The 7,948-nt window shown below is 39.4% G+C and overlaps 1 non-coding gene across 1 annotated transcript; it reads left to right on the forward strand.

The window, feature by feature from the left end:
* Nucleotides 1-2,274: 2,274 nt before the first annotated feature.
* On the forward strand, nt 2,275-2,382 carry LOC130955350 (small nucleolar RNA R71). Its single transcript, XR_009076733.1, has one exon. It is a non-coding gene; the product is annotated as a small nucleolar RNA R71 (small nucleolar RNA).
* The last annotated feature ends 5,566 nt before the right edge of the window (nt 2,383-7,948 follow it).

Consider the following 7,948-nt stretch of genomic DNA (forward strand, 5'->3'; position numbering starts at 1 on the left):
TGGGGTTTTATGAAGGATGGATGTGAGTGGTGGAGAGAAAGAGGGGATTTGATAGGTGAGGGTTTTTTTGGGGAAGGTGTTGAGGTGATTGGTGAAGAGAGAGAGAGTGGTAGGGTAGGTGGGGATCCTGTGGGGTCCACAGATCCTGAGGTGTCAAGGAAAGTCATCCCTGCACCAAATGGCATGCAAATCACGTTTTGTGCCATTTCTGGCGTTAAACGCCGGCTGGTGCCCATTCCTGGCGTTTAACGCCAAGTTCTTGCCCTTTTCTGGCGTTTAACGCCAGTCTGGTGCCCCTTTCTGGCGTTAAACGCCCAGAATGGTGCCAGACTGGGCGTTAAACGCCCAACAGCTAACCTCACTGGCGTTTAAACGCCAGTAGGTGCGTCCTCCAGGGTGTGCTATTTTTCTTCCTGTTTTTCATTCTGTTTTTGCTTTTTTCATTAATTTTGTGACTTCTTATGATCATCAACCTACAAAAGACATAAAATAACAAAAGAAAATAGTTAATTATAAAACATTGGATTGCCTCCCAACAAGCGCTTCTTTAATGTAATTAGCTTGACAGAGGACTCTCATGGAGCCTCACAGATACTTGGAGCCATGTTGGGACCTCCCAACACCAAACTTAGAGTTTGAATGTGGGGGTTCAACACCAAACTTAGAGTTTGGTTATGGCCTCCCAACACCAAACTTAGAGTTTGACTGTGGGGGCTCTGTTTGGCTCTGCTTTGAAAGAAGCTCTTCATGCTTCTTCTCCATGGTGATAGAGGGATATCCTTGGGCCTTAAACACCAAGGATTCTTCATTCACTTGAATGATCAACTCTCCTCTATCAACATCAATCACAGCCTTTGCTGTGGCTAGGAAGGGTCTACCAAGGATGATGGATTCATCCATGCACTTCCCAGTCTCTAGGACTATGAAATCAGTAGGGATGTAATGGTCTTCAACTTTAACCAGAACATCCTCTACAAGTCCATAGGCTTGTTTTCTTGAGTTGTCTGCCATCTCTAGTGAGATTTTTGCAGCTTGCACCTCAAAGATCCCTAGCTTCTCCATTACAGAGAGGGGCATGAGGTTTACACTTGACCCTAAGTCACACAGGGCCTTCTTGAAGGTCATGGTGCCTATAGTACAAGGTATTGAAAACTTCCCAGGATCCTGCCTCTTTTGAGGCAGTTTCTGCCTAGACAAGTCATCCAATTCTTTGGTGAGCAAAGGAGGTTCATTCTCCCAAGTCTCATTTCCAAATAACTTGTCATTTAGCTTCATGATTGCTCCAAGGTATTTAGCAACTTGCTCTTCAGTGACATACTCATCCTCTTCAGAGGAAGAATACTCATCAGAGCTCATGAATGGCAGAAGTAATTCCAATGGAACCTCTATGGTTTCATTTTGAGCCTCAGATTCCCATGGTTCCTCATTGGGGAACTCATTGGAGGCCAGTGGACGTCCAGTGAGGCCTTCCTCAGTGGCGTTCACTGCCTCTTCTTCCTCCTAGAATTCGGCCATGTTAATGGCTTTGCACTCTCCTTTTGGATTTTCTTCAGTATTGCTTGGGAGAGTACTAGGAGGGAGTTCAGTGATTTTCTTGCTCAGCTGACCCACTTGTCCTTCCAAGTTTCTAATGGAGGACCTTGTTTCAGTCATAAAACTTTGAGTGGTTTTGATTAGATCAGAGACCATGGTTGCTAAGTCAGAGGTATTCTGCTTAGAACTCTCTGTCTGCTGCTGAGAAGATGATGGAAAAGGCTTGCTATTGCTAAACCTGTTTCTTCCACCATTATTGTTGTTGAAACCCTGTTGAGGTCTCTGTTGATCCTTCCATGAGAAATTTGGGTGATTTCTCCATGAAGAATTATAGGTGTTTCCATAGGGTTCTCCTAGGTAATTCACCTCTTCCATTGAAGGGTTCTCAGGATCATAAGCTTCTTCTTCAGATGAAGCATCCTTAGTACTGCTTGGTGCATTTTGCATTCCAGACAGACTTTGAGAAATCAAATTGACTTGTTGAGTCAATATTTTATTCTGAGCCAGTATGGCATTCAGAGTATCAATCTCAAGAACTCCTTTCTTCTGACTAGTCCCATTGTTCACAGGATTCCTTTCAGAAGTGTACATGAACTGGTTATTTGCAACCATTTCAATTAGCTCTTGAGCTTCTGCAGGCGTCTTCTTCAGATGAAGAGATCCTCCAGCAGAGCTATCCAAAGACATCTTGGATAGTTCAGAGAGACCATCATAGAAAATACCTATGATGCTCCATTCAGAAAGCATGTTAGAAGGGCACTTTCTGATTAATTGTTTGTATCTTTCCCAAGCTTCATAGAGGGATTCTCCATCCTTCTGTCTGAAGGTTTGGACTTCCACTCTAAGCTTGCTCAATTTTTGAGGTGGAAAGAACTTTGCCAAGAAGGCATTGACTAGCTTTTCCCAAGAGTCCAGGCTTTCTTTAGGTTGAGAGTCCAACCATATTCTAGCTCTGTCTCTTACAGCAAAAGGGAATAGCATCAGTCTGTAGACCTCAGGGTCAACCCCATTAGTCTTGACTGTGTCACAGATTTACAAGAATTCAGCTAAGAACTGATGAGGATCTTCCAATGGAAGTCCATGGAACTTGCAATTCTGTTGCATTAGAGAAACTAATTGAGGCTTAAGCTCAAAGTTGTTTGCTCCAATGGCAGGGATAGAGATGCTTCTCCCATAGAAGTCGGGAGTAGGTGCAGTAAAGTCACCCAGCACCTTCCTTGCATTGTTTGCATTGTTGTTGTTTTCGGCTGCCATGTGTTCTTCTTCTTTGAAGAATTCGGTCAGGTCCTCTAAAGAGAGTTGTGCTTTGGCTTCTCTTAGCTTTCTCTTCAAGGTCCTTTTAGGTTCAGGATCAGGCTCAACAAGAATGCTTTTGTCTTTGCTCCTGCTCATAAGAAAGAGAAGGGAACAAGAAAATGTGGAATCCTCTATGTCACAGTATAGAGATCCCTTGAAGTGTCAGAGGAAAAGAAGAGTAGAAGACAGAAGTAGAAAATTCGAACTTATCAAAGGAGATAGAGTTCAAATTTTGCATTAAGGGATAGTGTTAGTCCATAAATAGAAGGATGTGAGGAGAAGGGAAGTAATTTTCGAAAATTAAGTGAAAAATTTTGAAAACATTTTTGAAAAACATTACTTAATTTTCGAAAATGAGAGTGGGAAAGAAATAAGATGATTTTTGAAAAAGATTTTGAGATTAGAAATCAAAAAGATTTGATTGAAAACTCTTTTGAAAAAGATGAGGTTAAGAAGATATGATTGATTTAAAAAAATGTGATTGAGAAGATATGATTTGAAAACAATTTTAAAAAGATTTGATTTTAAAAATTAATAACTTGGCTATCAAGAAAAGATATGATTCAAACATTAAACCTTTCTCAACAGAAAAGGCAACATACTTGAAATGTTGAATCAAATCATTAATTGATAGTAAGTATCTTTGAAAAAGGAAGGGAATTGATTTTGAAAACATTTGATTGAAAAGATATGATTTGAAAAAGATTTGATTTTGAAAAACTTTGAAAACTTGAAAAAAAATTTGATTTGAAAACAAAATTCTCCCCCTTGTGCCATCCTGGCGTTAAACGCCCAGAATGGTGCACATTCTGGCGTTTAACGCCCAAAACTATACCCTTTTGGGCGTTAAACGCCCAACCAGGTACCCTGGCTGGCGTTTAAACGCCAGTCTGTCCTTCTTCACTGGGCGTTTTGAACGCCCAGCTTTTTCTGTGCAATTCCTCTGCTGTATGTTCTGAATCTTCAATTCTCTGTATTATTGACTTGAAAAGACACAAATTAAAAATATTTTTGGATTTTTAATAATCAAAATGCAACTAAAATCAAATAACAATGCATGCAAGACACCAAACTTAGTAGTTTGTATACCACTGACACTAACAATATGAGAATGCATATGAGACACACAAAATACTTCAAGTCAATAGAATTCAAAGATTAGAGCAAGTAAATCATCAAGAACATCTTGAAGATCACTAAGACACATAACACTGCATGCAATTGACACCAAACTTAAGATGAGACACTAGACTCTAACAAGAAATTTTTGGATTTTATGATTTTTTTTTGACTTTTTTTTGTTTTGTGTTTTTCGAAAATTAAGTGGAAGAAGAAAATAAAGGTATCAAAATTCTTAATGAGAATTCCAGGAATCATGCAATGTTAGTCTAAAGCTTTAGTCTAAAGGAATTAGACATAGCTAGCTAAGCTTCAGCAAGACATTGCATTCAAGAGCTAAATTGATGATGATCAATCAGCTTTGGTGATGATAAGAACATCACCTTGAAACACTAGAATTCATTCTTAAGAACTCTGAAAAAAAATACCTAATCTAAGCAACAAGATGAACCGTCAGTTGTCCATACACAAAACAATCCCCGGCAACGGCGCCAAAAACTTGGTGCGCGAAATTGTGAACAATACTTTTCACAACTCTCATAATCCCCGGTCATGAACTCCAAGAACTTGGTAGTTCAATCCCATGGCATTACACAACTTCGCACAACTAACCAGCAAGTGCACTGGGTCGTCCAAGTAATACCTTACGTGAGTAAGGGTCGATCCCATGGAGATTGTTAGTATGAAGCAAGCTATGGTCATCTTGTAAATCTTAGTCAGGCAGACTCAGTTGGATATGGTGATGAACGAAAATAACATAAAAGATAAAGATAGAGATACTTATGTAATTCATTGGTAGGAACTTCAGATAAGCGCATGAAGATGCCTTCCCTTCCGTCTCTCTGCTTTCCTACTGTCTTCATCCAATCCTTCTTCTTCCTTTCCATGGCAAGCTTGTGTAAGGTTTCACCGTTGTCAATGGCTACCTCCCATCCTCTCAGTGAAAACGATTGCATATGCTCTGTCACAGCACGCGGAATTCAGCTGTCGGTTCTCGGTCAGGCCGGAATAAAATCCATTGATTCTTTTGCGTCTGTCACTAACGCCCCGCCTGCTAGGAGTTTGAAGCGCGTCACAGTCATTCAATCATTGAATCCTACTCAGAATACCACAGACAAGGTTAGACCTTCCGGATTCTCTTGAATGCTGCCATCAGTTCTCGCCTATACCACGAAGACTCTGATCTCACGGAATGGTTGGCTCGTTTGTCAGGCGAGCACTCGGTTGTCAGGCGATCAACCATGCATCGTGCAATCAGGAATCCAAGAGATATTCACTAGAGCCTTGGTTGCTTGTAGAACAAAAGTGGTTGTCAGTCACCTTGTTCATAAGTGAGAATGATGATGAGTGTCACGGATCATCACATTCATCAAGTTGAAGAACAAGTGATATCTTAGAACAAGAACAAGCGGAATTGAATGGAAGAACAATAGTAATTGCATTAATACTCGAGGTACAGCAGAGCTCCACACCTTAATCTATGGTGTGTAGAAACTCCACCGTTGAAAATACATAAGCATAAGGTCTAGGCATGGCCGTGAGGCCAGCCTCCCAATGATCTAAGAACTAGATGTCCAAAGATGATCAAAGGATCAAAAACAATCCAAAGATTCAAAGATGAAAATACAATAGTAAAAGGTCCTACTTATAGAAAACTAGTAGCCTATGGTGTACAGAGATGAGTAAATGACATAAAAATCCACTTCCGGGCCCACTTGGTGTGTGCTTGGGCTGAGCAAATGAAGCATTTTCGTGTAGAGACTCCTCTTGGAGTTAAACGCCAGCTTTTATGCCAGTTTGGGCGTTTAACTCCCATTTGGGTGCCAGTTCCAGCGTTTAACGCTGGGATTACTGAGGGTGACTTTGAACGCCGGTTTGGGCCATCAAATCTTGGGCAAAGTATGGACTATCATATATTGCTGGAAAGCCCAGGATGTCTACTTTCCAACGCCGTTGAGAGCGCGCCAATTGGGCGTCTGTAGCTCCAGAAAATCCACTTCGAGTGCAGGGAGGTCAGAATCCAACAGCATCTGCAGTCCTTTTCAGTCTCTGAATCAGATTTTTGCTCAGGTCCCTCAATTTCAGCCAGAAAATACCTGAAATCACAGAAAAACACACAAACTCATAGTAAAGTCCAGAAAAGTGATTTTTAACTAAAAACTAATAAAAATATACTAAAAACTAACTAGATCATACCAAAAACATACTAAAAATAATGCCAAAAAGTGTATAAATTATCCGCTCATCAATCTACTACTTTAAATGCTTGCTTTTCACAAAACCCTTTTTCTATTTTATTAATTTTTACATAATTGTTATTACATGCATATTGTTAGTTTGGAAGACTTGGTAATCTAACTTGGACATTGAATGCTTGATCTATGCTACTCATGCCCTTGCCGGCATGCCAATAAACACCTTGTATTTAACTATCATCACATGCACTTGCTATATTTTTGTTGTTGATTTTTCACATGCAGTCATGACCGTGTGTTAACATCATTAATCCTTACTATGCATTGATTACCACTTTTCCCATTCTTTCCCTTGCTATAACCCTTAAAATATTCATGTTTTTACTCGTTCCCTTCCAGGATGGCCACCAAGAAAGGCAAAGAGAAAGCTACCCCCAAATCCACAGCAAGGAGAGGAACCAAAAGAGCATTAGTGGCAGAGTCATCTTCAACTACAGTTAAGCCCTCAACAAAAATAATTAAAAGGATTATAAAGGTCGATGAAAAGGAGAAAGCATTCCCAGCAAAGGACACTGCACGATTTCCCAATCGCTACTGTGAGCAGATGTTCCCCATTCTGGCAGCTCGGAATTGCAACAACGAACACCTTCTTATCCTTCCACCTTGTATTGCCGAATTTGTTGAGCCACGAATTGCACAAAGACGCTAGGGCTTCCTATAGAGACAGCCACGGCAGGTTATTTGTTCATACATGTTTCCTTGAAACTGAAGCAAAAGGGAGAAGGAGTAGCCTACTCACCTTGATTCCATCCTTGATTAGTCATATCATTGTGAAGAGAAATAAGAGAGATTCATTTTGGTGTAATTGAAATTTTGATTTGAGTTTTAGTTCAGAAGAAATCAAGTTTTGAAGATTTGGAACTAAGAACTTTTCTCTCTCTTTCTCTCTTGCTATTTTCGGCCACAAGAAGCAAATGAGCTAGCCTTCTGGGTCTTGGGGTGGTAGAGGTGGGCTGTGCTTGGTTGGTTTGGAGATGATTTAAGATAATATTAAAACATCTCCAGTGTGTAACTACTAAAACTAGATGTATCGGAACATACGTAAAAACATCTCTAAAAATTCTTTTCTGAGCTACTAGCATAAATGACACTAGTAACATATTTATTATGGGAATAGAACATGTATGATGAGGCATTAGCATTGCTAAAATTATCCGAGAGTGTTGGTGCTAATCTGCACCAATAAACTGTGAACTCGGTCAAATCGATCTCCTATTTTTAACTAAAACAGATAAGGTAATATTATAATATTATTTAAGCATCTTTAATATTAATATAATAATAATATTATATTACTATTTCTCTTCTCTCATGAAACGAGTCCAGTTCATCAAACTGAGACTATTTATAGAAACTAGAATCAAAAGCTCCAAACCGATACAGTTCAAAAATTAGGTTCTTCGCGACTCCATTGTCGAGCTTGCCTCAAAAGAGATTTTGGCTTAAAGATTACATAATGACATTGAGGATTGATATGCTTGATAATACAACAGCGTTGTTCCCTTCATTAATCTTTCGGAGATTTCGTGTCTTCAGAAAAGATCTCGTATACTTGAAAACTAGGTTGTTACGGTTTGCTTATCTTTTTCTATCCTTTTCTTACATTTCACAAGAAATCGAATGACTCAAAGTACTAGTAAAATATCATATAAAAGTGCATGATAATTGATAAACCGCTATTTTACGGTTTATCTCGTACTTAATTCAGTAGATTTTACCCATTATTCTCATACTTATTCATTGAA

This window comes from Arachis stenosperma, chromosome 1 (genome assembly GCF_014773155.1).
Source record: "Arachis stenosperma cultivar V10309 chromosome 1, arast.V10309.gnm1.PFL2, whole genome shotgun sequence".
NCBI lineage: Eukaryota > Viridiplantae > Streptophyta > Magnoliopsida > Fabales > Fabaceae > Arachis > Arachis stenosperma.